The 12,103-nt window shown below is 35.7% G+C and overlaps 1 pseudogene; it reads right to left on the bottom strand.

Annotated features, from left to right (window-relative positions):
* Positions 1 to 7,875: 7,875 nt before the first annotated feature.
* Positions 7,876 to 9,073, bottom strand: LOC131056832 (putative expansin-A17; annotated as a pseudogene).
* Between the last annotated feature and the right edge of the window lie 3,030 nt (positions 9,074 to 12,103).

The following is a 12,103-nucleotide window of genomic DNA, read 5'->3' as shown; positions in this document are numbered from 1 at the left end:
TGCAGAGTCCAATAGCTTTTGATTTTGATTTGTACTAAAGGACTTATCTTTAGTTTTGACTTTTAGTTTTTTCTTTTCGAAGCTTGATTTTTTATCCCCAATGAGTAAGGGCTTTTGTAATTCTTGTTGATCCAAGTCTGGAAGTGGAGTGGAAATGGAATGAGTGGATGATATGGTAAAGCTATGTGAGTTCTCAAGTGGGCTGGCAATACGCTCAATAGATTCTTTGTTGGAACCACTCTTAGGACTATTGATATCAAGAGATGCTTGCACCACTAGAGGAGATTTGCATTCAGACTTAGTAGACACAACACTAGGTGGTTCACACCCAATTCCTTGGCATTGCAAATTGTTTGTAGGTTGCTCCTGTTGACTGAATGGCTTAGGAGATTGTGGGAGTTGATCAACATGAAAGATATACTCACCACATCCCATGTCTTTAATCTTGAACTTGTCTTCTTTTAGCTCTGCCTGTTTTGATGTAGAAGCTTTTAAGGATTCAGGATCCACATATGCCGATGAAGGAATAGCTTCGCAATTGATTGGGATTGTTATTTCGGATCTAGGTTGCAGATTGTTGCAATATATGAATGGATTTGGATCCGCTTTGACGGTCACTTCAACTCCATTGTGTGGAAACTTGATACATCGATGATATGTAGATGGGACTGCGCTCATTTCATGAATCCATGGGCGTCCCAAGAGTATGTTGTATGTGAGATCGATGTCTAGGACTTGACAAACCACATCCTTTGTAACTGGCCCAACTCTGAGAGGTAAGGTGACTGTGCCCTTGGATGAACGCTCTTCATCATCATATGCCTTGATGGTAATTTTGTTTGTAGAATTCACAGCTTTGTTAGAATATCCCAATTGTTTAATAGTGCTCAATGTACAAATGTTTAGACCTGCTCCTCCATCTACCAGGACTCGTTTGATTCTATGTTTGTGTATGAAGGCTTCGATGTGTAGTGGTGCATTATGTGGCTGACTTACGGAGGCGTCATCGGTGTCTGTGAATGTAAGGGAATGTGGAATGGAAAGGTATCCCACCATGGCTTGAAACTGGTCCACGTTCAGATCAGTAGGAACGGCGGTGTCTCTCAAGATTTTGTCCAGAATAGCTTTATGTGCGGGAGATATGCGTAATAGCTCAAGGATTGAAATGAGCACGGGTGTCTTCCCTAACTGTTCTACAAGGTCATACTCAGGTTTGGTTGATGAAGAAGCAGTGTTTTTAGTTGGAGCACCTTGCAAAGTAATTTTACCTCAGCGGGTTGTAACATGACACTCAGAGGTAGGTTCGGAAGAAGATCCAACACCTCTTAGGACAATCTTGGGTCGCTGAGGAGGATTCTCAGGGTTTTTGTTCTTGATGGTAATAGTAGAGATATGATTGTCCATCGAGATATGATTGATAGTTGAATCATAGTTGTAAGGTGCTCTAGTATAGTTGGCTTGATCATCTGTGACTTTAGCTTTTCCATTGTCGTGCTTTGGGAATGGTTCCTTAAACATCTCATGTTCTTGATTGGATGAGTGTCCCTCAATCTCAATGTCACCTCTATCAATGAGATCCTGTATGATGTTCTTCAGTCTATGACAATTTCCTGTCTTATGACCCTTGCTCTTATGAAATTCACAATATTCATCATCATTCCACCAATTCGGCTTAACCTTTGGTTCATATGGAGGAAAATCTGGAACTGTGATTACCTTGTTTGCCACAAGCTTTTTGAATACTGATTCAAGTGGTTCTCCCAATGGAGTGTACTTCCTTCGTGGTCTAGAAGTTGTTTGAGTGTTCACCTGATTGTTGGTAGAACTTGATCCAGAAAAGACGAACTTTGGTCTCACTGTATTGGCATCAACAATGCCGTCATTAACTGTGTTCTTGTTCTTGTTCCAAAATTTTGGTTTGTCCTTTCCCTTAAAGTCCTATTTGTTTTCTTTGAATAGTTTGATAACTCCTTGTTCAATTAAGACCTTTTCTGTTGCTAGGCCCTTTTCAATGACATCCTTGAATGTAGACAAACAAGCTTTTCTGAGATCATAGCCAATAGCCTTGTTAACATTTTGTGTGAACATTTCCACCATTTGTTTCTGCGGGATTTCACAAGAGCATCTGCTAGCTAGGTTTCTCCATCTTTGTAAGAATGTTGCGAAAGATTCTCCTTCCTTTTGTTTCGTATTGCACAAGGTAGTAACTGAGACATCTGTTTCAATGTTGTAAGAGAAATGCTGAATGAATGCCTCTGCTAAGTCGCCCCATGACTTAATACTGGGAGGTAATTGAGAAAACCATTCCATAGCTTGGTCACCTAAGCTCTGTGGGAACAACCTCATCAAGTATGTTTCTTCTGCCGCTACTTCAATGCAAGCTGTGAAGAATTGTCTTATATGTGCCTTGGGGTCTCCTCTCCCTCTATATTTGTCAAATTTTGGTGTTACAAAGTGCGGAGGAAACGGAGGCATTGGAATGCTCTTATCGAAGGGATAAGGGCATATATCTCTTATAGTGTATGTAGGTTTGGATGTACTCATGTCCTCCACTTTCTTTTGTAGATCTCTAATTTGTTGCTCCAAATTATTTTTGGGAGGAGATTGATTTCTTGTAGCATACCCCATGTTTGTAACACCCATTTGAGGAGGAACTTGTTGCATGTATGGATGATACTGATCGTAGACATGTCCATATGGAGGTCTATATTGATGTGGCATATATGGAGCACTTGGCATAACTTCTTGTTGAGGGACCCCATATCTGTTTTGTGTATATAAACCATATTCAATAGGCCTTTCATTTTCCATTGTGTTGCCCCCAATTTTGACATGAGGTCTCCTTGTGTCAAAATTTTAAGGATGTCCTTGAGTATCCACTTGTCTTGATTGATCCATACCTTGAGCATGTGTTTGAGCATAAGGCCTCCATGATGGTCTTTGAATGTAAGTATCATATGTTTGAGCTTGTGTATGTGGGATTGCTGGTTTTTGAAGCAAAACTGATGGTGACTCAGGCATCATATTCGGTCCTCTATTTCCTCCACTATTTGGTCTCCTTTGATCCATGTTGGATTGAGTTTGTTGTGAGGGTCAACTTTCCACAAGTTGAGATAAGTCAAAATCATGTGGTATTTTAGCTCCACTTTGTGCCATCATGTTTAAAAAGTATTGACGATCTCTCCTCATTATCTCTTCAACCAATCTATTGAATTGAGGATCCATTATGGATTCTTGTATGTTTGCTGATAGTATTGAAGAATTGTCAACTGTGTCATTGTGTGTAGCATTGTTTATAGTATTTGCGCTTTCCACATTTGGATTGTGTCTATAAACATTCATGTCTGGTAATGTAGTGTGCTCAGGATTGTAGAATACATCATTGTCATACTCATAAGAACTCATGTTGGCGGACCCTTGAGCTTCTTTAGCTTTTCTCCTAGATGTTTGAAGACGGGTTTCAGCCATGAACTAGGTGCTAGACCAAGATGTGAGAAACTAGACGAAAATGACAAGAGTATGGAAGACCAAGAGTTGTATGGAGTGTAAATGAATCTTGAGGTGTACTTGCAATGTCCAAAGTGTAAGACCAAATATGTATGTAGTAGAGTAGGTGTGACTTCCAAAGAGAGGATAGTTTCTCTTGATGAGGTAAGCTGACCTTGACTCTAAGTAAGACCAAATGAGACCCAAAGGTAAGAAACCTTGATGAGGGACCACTTAGCAAAGTGTAGTAGTATGTAGTGTGTTGACAAAGTATGATGAGGACAAGCAAGTGACCTTTTGACTCAAGTTTAGACAAGTATGAATGTAAAATGAAGTATGAAGCAATGATGGACTGTGTAAGACCCTAGAACAGGCTGAATGCTAGATGAAACCTGAAGAGACAACCTAGGAAGCTCAAGTATGCCGAAACTGATTTTCTTTGTTTGCTTGACTATTAAAATTTTCAAATCCTGACACAGACGCCTCTGTATACTTCACAGACGCAGTTTTAAGACACAGACGCTACTCTGTTTGACGCAGACGTGATTCTGAGATTTTCCTGTTGATGTTTGCTGGGACTGTAATAGTTTTTGCAATTGTGGACACAGACGCGCCTGTATACTTCACAGACGCGATTCCCAGACACAGACGTGTCTCTGTTCGACACAGACGCTGATAAAAACACAGACGCTATTCTGCCCTTCACAGACGCGTTTCTCCGACACAGACGCGGTTTGAACAGACACAGACGCATTTCTGTAATCTTAGTGCAATCTTTCCTATCTGTGAATTTGTTTTGCTGTGACCAAATCTGATTTTTCGACTGTTTTTCGTGACAAGAGGACACAGTGTTGATGACCCAATGTTTGCAGACTGTTTAGACTCCAAAAAGTGTGTTGTTTGATGTAAAATGTTTTTGCATACACTTGAAGACACAAAAGACACAATGTTTTGCTATTTTGTTTTTGAGTGTTTGAATGTTTATCATAAGTCAAGCACAATTCTTATGGCTGGCCAAGACAATAGTTGTTGATCCCACATGGGGTTTTACCCCCGAGTCTACGCTATTAAGAGCGGATACTTAGATGCTTGACCTCACTGGCTCCACCCTCGGCACTCACTTCTCGGGTCAGCCAAGCATCAGTCCCCATGAAAACTCCCCATGGCGAACTTTGTATCTCTACTAAGAACCGTATGTGTGTGGGCCGCTACCAGAGGTCCGACCTCCTGCCCCAACAACTAGAAGGATTTGGGCCTCTAAAACAAAATGGTGCTAGTAAGGGCATCCGCTCGTGTGGCCATACATGCGGCACTTTCAGCTCTGTAAATACAGAAGGCTCCCAGCCGGTAGAGGTTACGCCCTACAAATGATCAAATAAATTTGATCAAACGGGTTTATGGGGAGACATAGTGTCGGTATGAACTAATCAGCACACGTTATTCATAGTTTTCACCATGAATACATTTGATTATAGTGGTTTGGATGAGGTGGGTTTTCCTCACTACCACTTGGGTCGTTCTCTTCTCACTAGTAGTCCTAATGACCACACGGGAAGACAGGCCCTCTAAAGAGTAAACAAAAAAGAGCCTATTGCTCAAGACACAAAAGACAATGATTCAATTTTAGTGCACCAATTGAAGTGTTTGCTAAGCTATGAAAACAAGGCACACAATAAAAATTACAAAACCCTAGCTAAGGCCCTGCAACAAAATTGTTAGTAGTTTGGGTTGTTTCAAATGATAACCCCTTCCTGCAAGCACACAAGTTAGGTAAATTTTAGAAAACCCAAAAAGACTTTGTGAAAAGGGGCCTTCAACAAAAACGTATTTGCCTCCAAAGCAAGTTGCACAAACCAGGTTAGCTAGATCTGCAAAGGTTAGCCAAAAATAAACCAGATCTGAAACCCTAAGTACAAAAACCGAAAACCCGAATCAAAGAAACTTGAAAAAATTTGCAAAACAGAAAGCACAGACGCGTTTATACCAGACACAGACGCGTTTGAACTACACAGACGCGGTTCTGTAGTTCACAGACGCGATCCAAGGTCACAGACGCACCTCCCAAACTCAGACGCGATAAGATAGGTCACAGACGCGATTAAAACTCTCAGACGCGATTCCAGAAACCTGCAAAAATAAAAATCTGGCAAAAACACAGGCGCGATTAACGATATCACAGACGCCTCTGAAACACAAAAACGCGATCCGAACACTCGCAGACGCGGAAAAAACCTAAAATGTCGTCGAAATCGTCCGATTTGCAACTTCAAAAATGCAAAATCTGCAACAAAAATGTTAAATGCAAAGGGACAAGAGTCCCACCAGGCGTGCCAAAATGTATATGGTGAAAATGGATAACAATAATAACAATATTGAAAGGCTAAATGAATTCAACCACCAAACCCTAGCCTAACAATGAACAAAGATCCACCATAACATATGAAGATAACCTAAGACAATGCAAAATAACTCAAAATCACAAAGATTATACCATCACATGTCCAATAGGGTTTTTGATCTCCATTCTTCCTATCTCCATTGATCTTGTTTAATATGCTTGCTCTCAGATTTTTGTATGCACAAGAGCTCAATAAAGAACGGAATGTGGTTGCAAGTGTAGCAAGTTGCATGAAAGATCATTAGCATGAGTGATTAGGATCTGTCATTAGGGTTTGACAATGAAGGAAGCATCTCCTTAAATAGAAGACACAATATGAAATGGAGGGTTAAGATTGAGAGGTGTAAAAAGAGAGGTCGGCTAGGATTAGAGGGTAGGTATAAGAAATACCAAAATAATGAAAGGGGTAGGTAGTGTAAGAAATAAGAGATGAATGACATGTGTCATGTGTAGAAAAAGATAATGAATTAATTAAATAAATAAAGATTTATTTAATTAATAGAAGAAGTAGGACAATTAAATAAATAAAATATTTATTTAATTTAGGAAAGGGATAATTTAAATAAATAAATGTATTTATTTAAATGTGAAATAAGGCTAGAAGAGGATAAATGAATTAATTAAATAAATAAAGATTTATTTAATTAATAGAAGAATTAGGCTTAGATAATTAAATAAATAAAATATTTATTTAATTAGACATGACAATTTTAAGTGTCTACAAATTATATATTTAATAAATCAAAATTTAATCAATTAACAAGAAATTATAACTTAACAATTATGATGCTTAAATATATAAATTTATTTTAACAAATCTTGATACTCATGAAAACCATAATAAAATTTGAAAACCTTCAATATCAATAGTAAGTCTGATTAGTAGATCTAAGCCTTGGAAACCTTTACGAAGAATAACACTTAACTATTAAATAGTTGGAAACATTAAGAATGGTAGGCCCAAATGAGGCGTATATTAGTTTCTTTTTGTTTGTCCTCCTGTGCAGTTTGCATGGACTTTGATTCACATCTTCTTAACGCCTTAAAGAAAAAAAATACATATATATAAATATATAGGATGCATGTGAGGGATTATGTCAGTCACCATGTATCATGTTAAGCATTCAATCAACAAATCGGTGGACTAGTTGGCCATTTGGGTCCTTAGATAACATATCTTAGGAAGAACAAACTCTCTTTGGAGATTAGATTAAGCCATAAGTGGAGTTTAGTAGATTAATAGACTAGATTAAAGATTGTGTGACTTAATTAATTTACTGCTGGTTTATTTGTCCATGGTTCTTTTAATTTTACTTTGTTCTTATATATTTTTTTGTTTTTTATGCCTTTCAAAATTATAACTGATTGTGAAATTATTTATTGAATATTTTTGTGCGTTTAATTTGTAACAAAGCTTCTTTCTCTAATTTTTTTATATCAATGTAGAAAGGAGACATTTGCATTTGGATTCAACTCATATGTTAGAGCATTTAGTTGGAGAGGATACCAATGGAAAATTCATTGTTCTTTGTTGAATCCTTGACCATTCTTGCCTTGTAATCTTCATATATGTTTAATAATTTTGTATCTTTTTATGTAAAAAAAATTATCAATTAAAATTATTAAAATAAAACCAGAAAAAACCTTAATCTAATATGTTTTAGAGTGCAAATTTTTTATCGATTTTGAATTCAATACAAAAAAAATTTCAAATGCTAGAATAATCTTTAAGATTATCGGTTCAACCAAATTGTAAAGAATCTGCAATAACACGAATATTTGTGATGGGGTAAACATGTTGAATTTAAAAGAAAAAATATTGCCGTCACCCAAGAATTTTTGTTGAATCAATTCCCTTCGATACCAAAATATTATAGTAGAATGAAATCCTCAACCGATGGGATGTGCCACTTTGTATTGAATAAACTTATTGTGTGAGGGACTATTACATTGGTTATAATCAGAAGACAAATCACAGCAATGGTTAGTATCTATTTAAAATTTAGAGAGGAAGTAAATGTCTGGCCAAATTGTCAATTGGAAGGAACCACGCTTAACCTGGTCACTCTAAATAACAAACTCTATCCATTTAAATAAGAGTTGCTTTGCCAATTCCCTCCCCAGTTTCTCTTCATTTGTTGCCATTCAGTGTTTGACCCTTTTATCCATGCTACTGTAATATCTCCTACGTTGCTTATGAACACTAACTCAAAGTAGTCTCTTTCTTTTATGATAAAATGGATTCCTCCAGTCTTCTTGCATGCAACCCTGTAATGAATCCCAACATGTTCAAAAACCATTTATTGCTTACATCTATTAGACAATAAAATTTTGTGCAAAGAACAAGAAAAATGACTTACCTCCTATAAACAACTATGACTTACCTCCTATAAACAACTAGTACAATTCCAGCTTTGTATTTAGCAATATGCAGGAACGCAGGTTGTGCCTTCTCAAAATGCTGGTTGTGCCTTCTCAAAATGCTGGAGAGGCAAATTACACCATCCTCCATTGTCATTTGGTAGGGCATTATTAGGTGGGCAAAAGTTAGTGGCAGTGATCATAATAGACTTGTCGGGCAGACACCATTGAGGAACTTTTTTATCATCACACCTAATTTGATAGCAAGCTCCACATACAGCCCCATTGTTGAACAGCGAACTACTTAGAGCTGCAATATTTGTGCCATATCCAGCAATGTACATATTACCATACCCGCAAGCGCCACATGCAACAACAATAGAAAAACCTACTTTAACTTCATATAATCTTGCAAGCAAGAAACAAAGAAACTATCTTAATGTCCACATCTCAACAAATAGTAGAGGGACTATACATAATCTGCAAGCAAGACAATAATATGCATGATGACTAAAACTTTTTCTATTGAGTTTATTGAATTATAGAAGAGTAGCTAACTGAAACTGACCCATGGTTCCAGTGGCATCACTCCCCCATAAAAGGTGGCATGCCCTGCAATCCAGCCTTGAACTTATAGTATTGCTCTTAGGATAAAAGATGATAATGCACACACCACTATAACCATCTTCATCACTGACATTTCTTATACAGTCTTATAATACCAAACAAACCGAGAAAGTTGATATCATTTCTTCCAATCATACCCTTCCTATATATACACAACCGTTTTCTGGAGGATGGAACATTTAATCTCAAGACAAGCATCATGATAAAGCACGAGGATAACTTCGAGGCATTAAATTCAATGCATATGTACTTAAGGTACAAAAATCACTGGATTTGGAAGCAACTCAATGCAAATTTCGTCGTGTCATGTTTTACACCATTGATAAGTAGTTTAGGTTATTGAATCTGAGCAAGCAATAGCTTCATGGACAAGTCCTCAGCTGTAATGATTTAGTAGTGATCTATCTATATATTTTAACATTCAAAGTTGACAAGGAAATTTTTTCGTAAATTTGAAGCGTAGGGTATAGCCATTCGGATATTACAATCTTTGCACTCTTTGGCGGCTCCTTTGATGATGCCCTATTTTCAACCAAGCAATGCTAATTTTGACCGTCAAACAGTTAACAATTAATTACAGAAGTATAATATAGGGGATGAAGTCAAGGATTGTACTCTATGCAACTTGACTAATATGAATATCCCGTAGCCTCTGATTTTCAATTTGAGCAAAAAAATAAAATAAAAATTAACGGTGATTTACAATAAAAAAATAAAAAAGAACTCGAGAACAATATCAAATCCTCCATTCAAAAAACAATTAACTGTAAATGGTTTAGCCTATAGTTATCAGACGTCCATGAAGAAGATATCAACAGTTTATTTAATTTTACTTGTGGATTATTTGATTTATAAAGTGTTCATATTATCAAAGTAGCCAAATTAATCAGGTATGGGTTGCACATGGATTCTTCGGTATACAATATGGTATCCCTCTGCAACTTTGACTTGTTTGAGTCCATTTGAGAAGGTTACTAATATGGGAATCCTCAAAAAAGTACTGACATCAATTTCTATCCTGTGAGTAGAGGAAAAATAATAAAATGTAGTCTCATGGAATGCACATAAAAACAAGAAAGGGAAAAAAAATGGATTTGTGGAAAGATTTCAAGCAAACGGAATTGGTAGAGGGAAAGTCACATTATACAAGCTTTTCCAACATTATCCTCTCCTATTAAGGGAGAGCTTAAGAATAGGTTAAGGATTTCCATCAAGAAGAAACGATAGATGATTTTCATGAGGAGAGTGGACAAATTTGTATGTGTGAAAGGGGATGGAGAAGGAAGTAAAATTCCAGTGAGGGAGAATAAAATGTGAAAGGAGAAAGAGAATACCAAAACAATGTGGGGAGATTGATAGGAGAAAAAAATGTAGATGGAAGGAAAAATAGAGGCTGAAAAGAGTTGGAGAAAGTGGTTTCTAGGAGCCATTAGTAGTTTGGTATGTCAGTTGGAAGAAGGATAAATTTCATTATGTATGAAGAAGAAAGGGAGCCAAAAGAGGATGTGAAGGGGAAAAATATTTCATGAATATAAATGTGTTTTCAATGAATGCCATAATTGTAGGATATTCTCAAATCAGGGTTGTTGAAAAGACTTTAAAATTTTTGAATTGAATGCAACCGCAGTGTAAAGCCAAATTGCACAACCTTTCCCCATCCTCCTATATTCAAATGAAAACCTTGGAATATATCGATGGCATCTATTAAATAATAAAAGATAAATTTGAAAAAAAATTAAAATAAAATAAATTTAGGTTAAAAAAGATGAAGTTAGAAAAGCATTGCTCTTTTGTGGCCATTCCTTGCAATCATATGATGTGAGAGCAACCTAAGAGAGTTATAACAGTATAAGTAGTAGACCAAGTTTATTTTGACCAAAAATGACTTGAAACATAAGGTAAAATAAATATATTATTTATATGTACCTATAAAATAGGTATCTTATATGTTTTCTCTTCATGAGTTTAAATTTCCTTCTCAAAAGATTGGAAGTTGAACCTTAAAAAAGTATTGGAAAATAATATGATCCATAATAGGAGTTTCAATTAAAACTATCCACTTGTTGCAAGCTTCAACAATACGTAGATATGAAAATTTGTAGCCCATCTAATCTTTAAAAGTATTCTTAATATAATAGACCACGTGATAAACCAATTAGAGGAGGCTAGCCCTGAGGCTTTTGAAATTAGAAGTTCAAGTGAGTTGGCTCCCTAATGGTCGTGGTTTCTAAGAATTTGTATTTGCAATTGAGTAATGAGTGTGTCTCAGACTTGGAATTGCTTGAAATGGAACAAAATAATTATTCCCATTTCAATGAAACCAAATGAATGATCAATGTTAAAAGTCTGAGTAGCAGATACTTTACTGCTCTAATAATAGAATTATACTAATTGAACCAAAATTTATGGCTATTATCATCTTCTGCTTTCATGAGCAATATGCCATTAAGTCTGGCAAATTGAATTAGGTCCTCCTCTCTATCCTGGTGTTACTATAAGTTTTAAAATATAAAATTAAAATGAATTATAATAAGTTACAAAACCATAAGCTTCAGTTGGAAAGATTTTATTCTACCACTAGCATATATATCTTTCATTTTAAGATATATATGTATCCTAGTAGAAATGAAACTTTAATTCTAATCAATAAGATTGCATATTAAATATGTATCAAGATAAGATAAATATAAATATATACAATTCCATATGATATTATACAAAATTAAGGATGATGCATTGATTATCATATATGTTGGCATCAATAAATATAGTTGTAATCTCCCTTTTAACTATTGTTCAATAAACCTTATCAAGTACTATATAATCATGAGTTATGTTAATGTGGTTTGCATAATTCTGATTTGAATTCTTAAGGTAAATATTATTATTATTATCATGGGCATATGAGGACTTAATGAAAAAAGTATTTTCACCTATATGGAGCAAGGTGTTAGTAATAATCAAGCTTAAAGAAATTTTATCATTAATGATGAATTCCTTCATATAATTGAATAATTCACTATAGTACACATGACTAGTGGATGAGTTTTAGAAATGATTTCTCCATGTCTGGTAATTAAATCAAAGAGCATCATAGGATATGGTGGTTATCCTATTGTGTTGGCATTTACAATTACAAGAATCATTTAGTTATTTGTCAACTACAAAAATTATCTAGTTTGAAAATCAAGCTATTATAAGAATAATGGGCTACATAATAAGGAAAATGAA

The sequence above is a fragment of the Cryptomeria japonica genome, chromosome 4 (genome assembly GCF_030272615.1).
Source record: "Cryptomeria japonica chromosome 4, Sugi_1.0, whole genome shotgun sequence".
NCBI lineage: Eukaryota > Viridiplantae > Streptophyta > Pinopsida > Cupressales > Cupressaceae > Cryptomeria > Cryptomeria japonica.
The sequence above is the reverse complement of the archived record's forward strand: the minus strand, read 5'-3'. Positions and strand labels throughout refer to the sequence as shown.